This window comes from Leiobunum rupestre, chromosome 3 (genome assembly GCF_980474605.1).
Source record: "Leiobunum rupestre chromosome 3, qqLeiRupe1.1.hap1, whole genome shotgun sequence".
Lineage (NCBI taxonomy): Eukaryota > Metazoa > Arthropoda > Arachnida > Opiliones > Sclerosomatidae > Leiobunum > Leiobunum rupestre.
The window spans coordinates 19,331,808-19,344,685 of record NC_143386.1 but is presented as its reverse complement, the minus strand read 5'-3'; positions in this window follow the sequence as shown (position 1 = coordinate 19,344,685).

Genomic DNA, 12,878 nt, shown 5'->3' with positions numbered 1-12,878 from the left:
TTGAACGTAATTATTACGAGGCTGATAAGGATTTAAGCGGGAATTTTAAACCGTTATCCCTTCATTTTAAATTTTTAAATGAACTTCAAAGATATTTTGATTCGCGTGTCTCGCTTAAGGCTTAATTTTTTATTTTCAAAGAAAATGGAAAATATTATTTTCAAATCGAGTTAATGAGTGGGTTGGAAATTAAAATATTCGGTCCTCTAGCAGACCTCTTGCAAATTGAGTATAAAATAGATTATATCTCCTCAGTTTATAAAAGCAAAGCATTAGACCCTCTTCAAATTAGATTAGAATTCGATAATACAGTTAATTTTATAATTTTTCGAAACAATTTAAACAGAGTTGAGAATAGTCGACGACAAAAACGTGATATTGATTTCCACAATTACGAACAAGGTAAAAAAAATAAACTAAATGTTGTAGACAAATTCCATTGTCGAATTCCAAGGGGCGTTTATCACACTATTGAAGCTGTTTTAATTGCGATGAAACACTCATTACCACAACAAAACTGGGCTAAATTCGAGTTTAATTTTAATTCAGATTCGACAGTTTCAGTTAAAGGATTGGGCGGAAAGAGTTTTTTAACCTTTCAAATAGATAACCCCAAACTCGGACAAATGTTAGGATTTGCCCCCAATCAAATCGAAAGACCTCTTTTTAACGAATTTAGTATGTACCCCGCAGATCTCAACCACGGAATATCTGGAATTTATGTCTATACAAATATTATACAACCTGTAATTACAGGTCACACCAACACACCCCTGCTGAGAATTATCAAATTAAACAAAAATAAAAATCGAGCACAAGTTGAAAGATTTCATTTGTTAGATTATTTTCCAGTACTCTATGATCAAATACAAACTATAGAAATTTCTTTAAGGTCGGATTACGGTGAACTCCTGCCATATAAGACAGGAAAGGCAATTGTTAAATTAATATTCAAAAGACTGGATTCTTAGTCAAAAGTACACTTAAAGAAGCTCATCATGGAAAGATATTGTACCCATTACCAACAAACAGGCCGTGGCTATAACGTATTTCGAGGAAGTCAATATCAAACTGGTCGTGGATTTGGGTCAATTTTTAAAAGTTTAGCAAGATTCGTAACGCCTCTTTTTCGACCCGTAGCTAAATCACTCGGTATCCAAGGGTTGGTTATGGGAAAAAGAATAATGGACGATGTTGTTGCGGGTCAAAATTTTAAGGAGTCGTTAAAAAAATAGTAAAATTGCCGGAACAAATCTTTTAAATAGTCTCGGTGATACCATATTTGAATCTATGTGTCCGGAGTTGGAGCTTTTTAATGAACCCTTAATTAATGGAAATATTGAGGGGAATAAATTTGTAGATTATTTCCCTATAGCTCCCTTGTCGAATGCTACACAGATTGATTTTTCTATCCCCGGGGGAGATTATTATATCGACACGTCGAACTTAATGCTTAAAACTCGAATTCGTGTTAAAAAAGAACAAAACGGGATTTTAATAGATATACCTGCAGCCGAAAAAAGTATCCCTATGCAACCTTCCATTGCATTCTATTTTTAGTCAAATAGACGTATTTATGAATGAGACTTTAGTACAATCTAGCAACAACTGCTATCCGTTTTTAGCATATTTAGCAGTTTTAAATTTTGATAAAGGAGCCAAACAATCTTACAAGTCCGCGGAAGGCTATTACGAAGACGGGTTTTGCGACCCAGCGTTAGCGTTTGAAGATGTTAATAAAGATAAACAAAACAATGGAATTTTAAAAAGAAGTAAAGATATTGCAGGATCGAAACTTTGTGAATATATGGGTTGACTTCATGTTGATTCTTGTAAAATAGACAAATTTCTTTTAAACAAAGTGAATTTAAGAATTCGACTCTTGAAAAATTCCGATGAATTTATAATTATTTCCCAAGAAGATGTTAATAATAAATATAAATTGATTGTCGAAGATGCCATTCTCACGGCTTAGCATATTCTTGTAAATCCAGATCTCCAGTTGGCACATAATGCGATACTGCAGAAACAAAGAGCTTTGTACGATCTAACACAAACTGTTGTTAAAACTTTGACAATCTCAGCAGGCGCGAGCGATTTCGTGAAGTCAAATATTTTTTAGGTAAAATTCCAAATCGGGTAATAATCAGAATGGTAAACAATTCTGCTTACAATGGCGCCAGTCAAGAAAACCCCTTTCAATTTAACCATAATAATCTCTCGTTCTTACAACTTTCTTTGGATTACCAGAATGTCCCAGAAACTGCTCTAACTCCAGATTTTAATAAAAACCTCTACACTAGGTCATATTATTCACTATTCTCGGCAATGGATTTACTCGGAAATAACACTGGTAATTCTATTGATTACGAAAATTATAAAAACGGTAATACATTATTCGCGTTTGATTTAACTTACGACTCCTCGGCAAATTCTAACAATCTCTCAATTCAACGAAATGGTAGTTTACGGATGGTAATGAAGTTTTCTTCCCCCTTAACTAATATTCAAAACATAATTATTATTGGAGAATACGAAAACCGATTTGTCATTAACCAAGAGCGTCAGGTTACGTATATTACGGAATAAAAATCAATCAACGAGGGCAAAGATTGTTTAGTTGCTTCGTGAAATCGTAGTTGTAAAGATGTCTCGAACTCACAGTCTCTCGCCTAAACAAGAAGTGACGGTGCTAGGTTATATCAACCCATCCATCAAAATTTACAGACTAGACACTTGCGCCAAATTTGAACTGAGTTTGGAAGCCTGGCAATCTCTATTCACATTTGAAAAGGAAATAACGGATTTTTTTGAAGACCAAGTTGCTATTTTTCATTCCTGGCTCCCTCTTGAAGGTTAAAAAATAAAAATCGACTGTTTTAAGGGACAAAAGGAAAAACTCGTGGATGTACGAGCTTGCGCAAGAGGAAAAAACCATTTGTATCATCTTTTTTATTCAACAAATTATGGTTTTACTCTCAACCAAGCAGGGTGGAAAAGATTGAAGCATTGTAAACATACAATTGATCAGGAGATTATTTTAATTTTGTCGGCAAAAAATATTATGCGTCACATAATTGTACACGAGCTCACGGATAAAATGTTTGAAATTACCGAGAATTGTGAGAATCCGCATTGTAAATCTTCGATTACTCATGATGTCTCTTGTAAACTAGGATTTAGCACAAATTTTGAAGACCGAGTGGAAAATATGATATTATTAGCCCTTCCACAATTTAATTTTGATCATATTGTTGTTAGATTCCAAAAGGAATTCGGCCTTGACCCCTTAATAGTAGAAAGTCAATTATATTTTGATATTGTACAAAATGTTTCAAACTTAAAAAGTGATTTAATTTATTAAAATAAAAACTTTCACTATAATCTGTTTTTATTATTGCTACACATACATTTAAAGATGGTGGTGTCAAAAACAGACAAACAATTAAGTAAAGTTTATTACGATGTTGAAAACCCACACAGTTATTCTGACAGTGTTACATTAAGAAAAACTTTTCCCAAAATTTCGGAAAAAGAAATTAAACATTTTCTCAACAAACAACCAACTTACACACAACACAGAGCTAGGAGATTAAATTTTAAACGTAACAAATTATATGTAACAACTATTGGCGAGACATTTATGGCCGATTTATTAGACCTCCCTCTTTTACAAACTTTTAATAACAATTACCGTTTGACGATCTTAGTTCAGGACATCTTAAGTAAATTCATTTTTATTCATCCAATAAAAAACAAAACCTCGAGCGATATTATTAGGGCGTTCAAAGATATTTTTAAAAAACGGGTACCCCTTAATTTATGTACCGATGCGGGGTCAGAATTTAGAAACGCTCCATTTCGTTCTCTCTTAAAGCGTTATAACATACACCATTACCTCACATATTCCGAGAAAAAGGCCTCTATGATTGAGAGACTTGTTCGCACGGTAAAATCTAAAATTTTTAAAATAATTACCAAGACCTGTGATTTACATTACCTTAATAAACTACCATTAATTGCAAAAGCTTATAACGCTCGAAAACATTCAACAACGAGAATCGCCCCTAAAGATGTCAATAAAAACAATGAATCGCCAATTTGGAAAAAAAATTATGGTAATCTTAGCATGATTGGGAAGCCAACTTTAAAAAATGGGGATAAAGTTCGCTTAGCCGTTGCAAAATCAACATTTGATAAAGCATACAGGGGAACGTTTACAGCCGAAATATTTGAAATTCATAGAGTGATTACGAGAGAGCCTTGTATGTATATTGTGAAAGATTTGACCGGCAATATAATTAAAGGGGCGTTTTACGCTCAAGAAATAGTTAAAATTCAAGTGTAGAGCGCTACAGTCTTTATTCAACATTTTGTTAACCATGGGTCAAGTACACATTCTCCTGGGTCTCGCGATTGTAATATTTGGTGTTAGTGCTACAATAGTGACATCCGCGATGAAATTTAAAAAAAGAAGTCCCGAATATAGCCTAGACATTGGAGTTTGTGACAAAGCATACGATCTAGGAAGAGACACGTACCTCGTAAAATGTAACGAGACTTTCGACGTGCGACATTTCAAAAAAGAAGACGGAAGTTTGAAGCAGTCTATCAAGGGAATCAACTTAACAAAAGATCAATATGATAAATTATGCATTTTGACAGTGACGTGAAAGATGAACACTAATCAAATCCAATCTATACTTAAGTGTGACCCCCGCTCGAGAGATAAATTTATCGGAGTGTTTCCCGCTAATAGATTACCAAAAGTTCTAATTAAAAAAAAATCATATTGTTTCGTAATCAACACCGATCCTGACACTCTTCCAGGGTCTCATTGGACGGCTGTTTACAAATCGGGCGACACTCTGGACTTTTTTTGTTCTCTCTCGCTGAGATAGTCTTTCATTTTGCGTGTCATAGTATTTAGTCGCAGCTCTGCGGCTTCCCCAGCGTTAACTCCCTCGGGCGTCTTGAAGGGTGAATAAATTTGCGAGGCGAACGGGGAATTTAATGAGGCAACAGGTACGGGTGCTTGAAAGTTGGTAATTTCAACTTTATGTATTGGTATTGCCTTCCTCATTTCTCTGACCTCGCTCAGTATTTTTAAAAATTCGCGTAATTTGGAACGACTATTTAAATTAGAAGTTAATATATTTTGCATCTTATTATCTAATAAGTTATAATATGTTTCCTGGGGAGAAACAAGTTGTTTATTTTCTTGAGATATTTGTCCGACACTCGATGCGGAAACTAAAATCATTTTTTTCATTTTATCTTTTATTGAATAAATTGGCAAGTAAAGGAACGATAGATCCTAGTAGGGCCGGTATGAAGAACCCCGTGCCTTTCTGAATTAACAAAGCACGTTTCTTTTTTTGTGAAATTTTCGGACTGGCCAAAAACCGTATTGTTTTTTTATATTTAGATAATTGTTTTTTTTTGGCTTTAGATAACACAATTCCACCCCCTTTCAAGTTTTTGCAAACGGTCTGTAAGGCTTTTAATTGCGTTGGAGAACTGTTAGCTAATAAATTTTTACGTATCCCTCCTTTAGATTTATACAATAAATTTAAATATGGATAGTGTGTTTTAAACCTGCCAGATGGATTTGCAATAGCAGTCGTTTTTTTACGTACTGTCTTTTTTGGAGCCATTGTCTTTAATGAAGTTGATAATAATATAGTAAATTATTTATTATTGGAAAAAACTACCATTTGTGGTCCGTTTTGATTAAATGTGTACGATCTTAATCGTAAGTTATCTGGAGTGGTGACAGATGTGTCTATAAATAGTGAATTGTGAGGTTCGCTAGTAGCCATATCGTGGGCCATTTTAATTATTTTGTATTATTTGGATATATTTGATTAGCTAGATATTGAATTTAACTTAAATCTCGAGGAGATTTAAACAGATTTAGATATGACATATTAAGAGAGATTAAACGAGATTGTTTGCCTCGAGGAAATAAGGTTTGTGAGATTAATATGACTGAAATTTCATAATGATGACTGTCGACGGTAACCAATTTAGCAATTTGGTCATTTTTGTAAAGTTCATCTGCTAGATCATCAATAATAAGTAAGGAATTTCTGTTTGATTCCCAAAACTCGCTGTCCATTGGAGGTAGTCCTTGAATAAACTCTATATCGGTTAAAAACTGAGATAAATCATGGTAACCTGATTGCCAAACCGAATAACAATAAATAATTTTAATAGGAGGTTTATCGATTAATTCATTCCTCCATCTAATTAGTGAGTTCGTCCATGATGATTTGCCTGACATAGTAGGCCCTGACACCATCATTCGAAATGGTGAAAGAAATTTTATATAAGACATTACTGTTTAAACAAAGACAACATACTACGTAGTTTGTTAGTAAATTGACTGTTTTATAGAATATATGTAAAAATCAACAAACACATTTTAAATTTAAAAAATTATTTTATTAAAGTATAATATGTTTCTTATCAAAAATCATTCCTTCACCAGTTATATAAACTTTCAAAATAACATACAAAAAAAAACATTTTTGAATAAAAAATAAATCATAATAATTCCTTCACCAAAAAATTATACATTAATTCCCGTTTTTTAGTAAAAATTCAATTTTGGAAGTTAAAAGTTTAAATCTTAGGTTATTTAAAAATAAAGTATTCACTCGATTTTCGGAAGAGCTTTCATTTACGATAACTATGTGGTTAAATGAAACCTGTTTTGCGTGTTTTTTGTTACATGTTTTTTAGACTTATAATTAAATGATGACAATTTTATTTTACAATTCGCCATCTTCACATTCTAAATAGCCGTAGGGCACACTAGAGATATTCTCTTTTAGCACACGTTTACAAAATGTTTTTTTGTAAGTTTTACTTAAGTTGCCAACACGTAAAAGCATTTTGTACTTATCTTTTATTACGTTAAAAGGAATTTTCACCTTAAACTCGGTATTTGGTACAAAAATCATCTGTTTTAAAGCGTCGAAATGGATGATTTCTGAATTCTCCCTGGTAAGAGTTATCCCTTTTAGTTTTATAATTGTCGGATTTTTTCAAGTTGAAAGCTGTAACTTTTTGGCCCGGTGGACACGAATTTGGTTATATATGTATTCGGGGTCTCGCACGTAAGTTCACCTAAATAACCAGCGAGGGGGGGGGGGAAGCCAATCGTTTGGTAAATGTGTAAATTGCACACCATCTGTGTCAAAATAAATTACACGCTTTTCCAACTTATTAATTAACTTATGCAGATGAATACGCCCATAACTCGTGACAAAGGCAGCAATTATTACATTACCTTTTTTAAATGTGGGTGCCAGCTTTTTTTTATAACCTACCATGGCAACATCGTTGTTGTTTAGATGAAAGTCTGTTAATTTATTCGTTGTGTCTGCTATAATCTCGGTTATTTGGGAGTAGCGATGTAAGGATGGGTTATCAACAATTTCTTCAGGTTCTAATCTTACTCCATCCGCTTCGTATATCGCGTCTAAATACTCTTTTTGTTCTTGATATGTTTTAATATTAGGTGGAAATCCTGAATTTTTAACTTTTGCTCTAAAAAATGTCAATATATGGTTTGATAAAATTGGTTGTAATACTGTAATGGTACACCTCGAAAATTTCTAACAGCTGGTATTTACACTCTTTTATTGAGTAGTAGATTTCCACCGAAGGTAAAACCACCGTTATAGCTCGTTCATCAATACTATGGGTACATTTTTCATCATTATTTATCACACAACTACCACATAAAGGATAATAAAGTTTCTTATTAAAACGGTAGGGAAGAACGGGTAAGTAGAGGTGTCTGGGGGGAGGATTCGACAACTAATTATTCCAAAATAGGCGTCAGGTGCATAATCAAAGTTGTGTGTGATAACTTTAACATTTTTACAACCATATTCGTATTTTTGTAAGCAATACGCATACAGACTACAAAAGTCAAAATATCGGATTTGTTCTCCAACTGAGGGGTCTAATTCATGGTACAGCTTAATTGTTTCTACACGCCCTCCAACTAAAGAATCTCTAGGGTTAATTTTAGGAATAATTTTAATTTTACTAAAAAAAGCTTTCGCTTCATTATTTTTTCTCAACAAGTCTAATATCTCACATTAAAAAATTTGAATATATGTGTGGTTTGGTAAATTTTCTTCAATAAATTCTTTTCGGTCTAATTCTCTTTCTCTAATTTCTTTAAATGTTTTTCAGATAATTGGATTAAAGCTCGAGCCAGAAAAATGTATTGGACAACCGAGCCAGAAATCACCCATTACATCAATTACTATGGGTGGATTTACACAGTAGCCTTCTTCAAAATACGGACCTACAGCCTGTTCCCCGGCCGCGGATCTGACCGTTTGCAAAATTAAATTATTTTCCTTCTCCTACCAAGATAATATTTTAATGCAATCTCACTTTGATTCTGTCTACTTGTCAAACCGATGGCCGGGATAATACATAAGGTATATGGTTCTAAAAACTTGTCAATAAAAACATTGTTAAGTGCCCCAGAAAGAGAAATACCCCATAATTACTGATATCAATTTCAATTAGTTCTTTATATAAGATGCGAAATTTCTGCATAGCTAAGCGTAATAAATTACAATCTAAAAGACAATACGCTCTGGATTCTGATTTAATACAATATACCGGTTCGAGCTGTTTGTGTGAATACCAATTTTTAAATTATCGGTATTCCATCTCTTTCATTTTATTGGGTTCAAAAAATTTTTCGTCCGGAATTTTACCTGAATAGTTTAAAGTCTCTTGTCCAAAAAATATAGGGAAAATATCCTTTAGATTTAGGTAAGGAAAACATTTTAGGAAAATGCCTTAGTGGTGCACTACTATAATTTAAAGAATCTACAAAACGAATGTCTACCCCTTTAATATAAATAGTAAGAATTTTGGCTCCATCATAAATAATCTCGGGAATGACATGTTTAATTAATTTAGAAATAATAAACATTCCATCGAAAGATCTCAAATTATGGGCCATTACGACGAGGTTGGTAAATTTCGGTCTAATTGTTATTCTTTTCCGTTTCCCATCCGTAAGTAAAATTTTTCATGTTGAAACAAAAAATTGAGAAAGTTATTTACACAATATTGTCCTTCAAAAACCATGGTTTCAACAGGCTGATTTAAGATTTCACTTTGTGCCACTAACAAAATAGGCTTATGAATATTAAGCTCGATTACAGTTTCAATATCGAAATATACATAGGATCGTTGTTTCTTTTTAAAGGTTGACTGTTTAACATAATGCTGATTAGGAGGATGTTCAATTTTACAAGAGTTACAACCCGTTTCACATTTGTGAGTTTTTAAAGTTTCAAATTGAATACAGCATTTTTCACATCTGTGGAAAAGCTTGCAAGTTTCATTTTTAAAATGAAAATTGTAACATTCCCCTTGTTTTAAATACCTATTACAAAGTTTACAACGAATTAAAGGAATTTCTAAAATTTCGCGAAAATTTTTACTTAAACACCTTTTACATTTAATATTTCTAGTGTCAAAGCAGTGGTGCTTGTTTCTATGTGTGGTGGAATAAAAAAAAATCACAGTCTAAGCACGAAGCTACGCCGCCCCAAATGGAATGTAGATTTTTAGCTAAATGAACGTGCGTGCCAATTTTTACGAGTAGAATTTTGTTTTCGGAAGGGGGAAAACCTTTGAAATAAATTTTAAAATTTTCCGTTGCTTTAAATATTATTATCTGATATTTTGGGCCTAAAAATGTTTTAAATTTAGCTATATCAACAATTTCTACAGCTCCTTGTGCAATTCCTACATCATCATGCAATTGTTTAGCGGCTTTAGTTTGTAATTTACTACGAAAGAGTGTTAAGGAGCGATATTCTTTAAGAACACTTGTTAATGGAAGTTTTAACTTTTTGTATTCGGCAATTTGACAGAGTTTTTTCCGACTGTGAGGGCTCTCGCTACGCATAAATTATCGATGTTGTTTATATAGTAAAAATTGGTTTTAGTTTTTAAAAAAGCATCAAGATCAATAATATCTCTGTTTTTTAAGGCTTAAACATTTCTACCCATTTTTTGTGGGGATTTCAAAAGAATTATACTGAATTTAATGTCTCCATCTAGTAAGAAATCTTTTTTCGATTGAGCAATGCGAGCTATATGGCTAAATATTCGAGAAACAGTTAACTGATCAATTTTAATAAATTTAATGTTAATTGGATGTTCTAGATTTTCCGATTGAATTGCAAATCTGAGGAAATCGAAACCTGGTGCCTCTTGTTTTACGTATTTGATAATTTGGGACAGAATCTTTTCAAATACTGTAAAAAATAAATGTGTGGGGATTTCGTTTAAATCTATTAGTTCTAATTCAAAATCAAGTTGTTTACATTTCCACTTTTTTGAATTTCTAGGACTTAATTTTTTAATTTTATAAAACTTTTTATAATTAAAAATGTCCGAACCGTAATCACTGGAGTCTTCCATATTCTAATTTCGTTTCCAGGTCTAAAATGTTATTCTAATTACTATTACGAATAATTAATTAATGAGTTTAACTTACCTTCGTAGGTGGGCAAACAATTTTTCCTTCCGTCTGGTCAATTATTTTTTCAGCCTGTTTGTTGAGTTTATGATTCAAACAACGTCCAGGGATAGGGTGTTGGCTAAGAACTTCACTCTTTTATAATCTCATTAATGTTTTTATACGAATATATTTGAATATCTAGATATATGCCCTTGTCGCTCGCCTTCTTTCTCGGAGTTTTAGTTTCGTAAGAAACTCAACTTTTTTCACTTTCACTGATTATTCGATACCGACTTCTTCGATATTTGACATACGACGTACCTCTTGAATAAAATCTACATCCGATTCGTCCGAATCTAATAACATCTCCTCTTCAGGCCTATCAAAAACTGAAACTGCTTGACTCGCGAAGCTTTGACTATCGCTTGTGGAAGCCATTTTAGGCTGTTGTTTTAATAGTAAAATTTTGCCCTTTTATACCAAAAGTATTTATTTTTTCATTATTTTTTTCAAAAATATAAAACCTTGAATATTAAAATGTTTAATACTACAAGGATAGCACCTAGTTATAATTTATCTTTATGTAAATGGTATTTAAAATTGTTTGTGAATGCCAATTTAAATATAGACATGTAAAAAAATATAAAATTAAAAATTATTTTTTGAAGGACTTTATATTTAATCAGTTTTATTATCATTGAATCAAATATTTTCCGTGACAAAAAAGAAAACACCCGAAGAGTTTTAATATTTTTGCTTTAAAAATCGATTACAGATGTAAGAATTTTGTTAATTACAGGGTTAGATGTTTTAAAATTCTATGGGAAGAAATATATTTCTGCAAGGTATAAAATTTAAACGAAGGGATAAAAATTATATTTCTGCAGGGTGTATTTGATAAAAAAATTGTCTTTTGACTTGATTTTAAACAGGTTAAAACAGGATGTAAAAAATTAAATATTTCTAAAATGATTCTTATAAAAGAGTGTCTTTACCGTATTCGTTTTATAAACCTTGGGATCTCGCGAAGTTTTGACTTTTTCCAGTAAGATTTCCCATCCTCTCACTATTAACCCTTTTCACTTAAATATCTAGCATTACGCAAAGTTAGGAATTATAATCTTTTTAAAATTAACGATGTTTCAATTAGACTTCAAAATTACTGTATGAAAACAGTCTTTCTTGAGTGTCAAGCATTAGTAGAACCTTTTAAAAAAATCATTTTTGCGTGCCCCTTTATAAAAAAATCTTTTAAATTATCTCCATCCGTTTTTGCTTCAGTTTTTTCTAGAAGAATCAATAAAAATTCTTGTCTATTTGACGTTCATTCTAATAATTTTTTCTGTCCCCACGATGGTTTTGAGTTTGACGGTTTACTGTTCCACACTCAAACCACTCTTGAGGGCTGGTTTTCTTACGAAATTTTACGTTTAATTGGAAAACATATGCGATTATATCAAAATTTAAATAAGATCCCATGGTTTCTACAACATAGAAATCGTAGGAACCTTCAACACGATCTTTTAATTCTCTATCAATTACAACAACTTTCTTTCTTTCGAAAAAACAATTAACTATAACTAATGACTTTCGCCTAACAAGATATACCATCCGTTTAGAATTAGGAATGATAGTTCTATTTTTTATTAATGATTTGGATCGACAAGAAGTTTAAATAGTTACAACTTTAGGGTAAGGAATACTAATTTTAAAAAATAATTACAATAATTAAGATAAATATATTTATTTAGTTGCAAATTATTTCCACCAAATTTGAATTTAAACGATCGTCGGCGAATTTTACAACTACGACTCAAGGTATTTACAATATTTTTTATTTATTTATTTTAAAAAATTAAATTTATTTTTTTTTAAAAATAGGACTCAAATCTCATAAAATTTAAATTTTGTAAATATACATTTTTTATTTAAAAAAACTTTATTTGTGTTTTTTATTTTTTTATTGTTTATTTGGTGAAAGAAAATAATTTTTGTAATGTTTTATATTTTTTATTTAAAATGTTTTCTTTTTAAAGAGTTTAAGTGTTTTTTAATCATGTTTTCGAAAATAACTAGCTTTATTAATTTAATTCAGGCAGTGGAGGCTCTTTTTAATACTTCATAATCTACTTTTTCTTTTTTAACTAGCTTTATTAATTTAATGTTGGGATTGGTGCAAAGCCCTTTTTTTCTATATTAAACATCCTTTGTTTTCATCTTTTTTATACAATAAATTTTCCATTAATTGTACTATTCTTATCTTTTTGACAGGTATCTAATTTTTTGGTTAAATTAATTGGTTGATATAAAGATCTTTTTTTTGTTTTTATTAGTATTAGATTTTTATATTTTCTTTTAT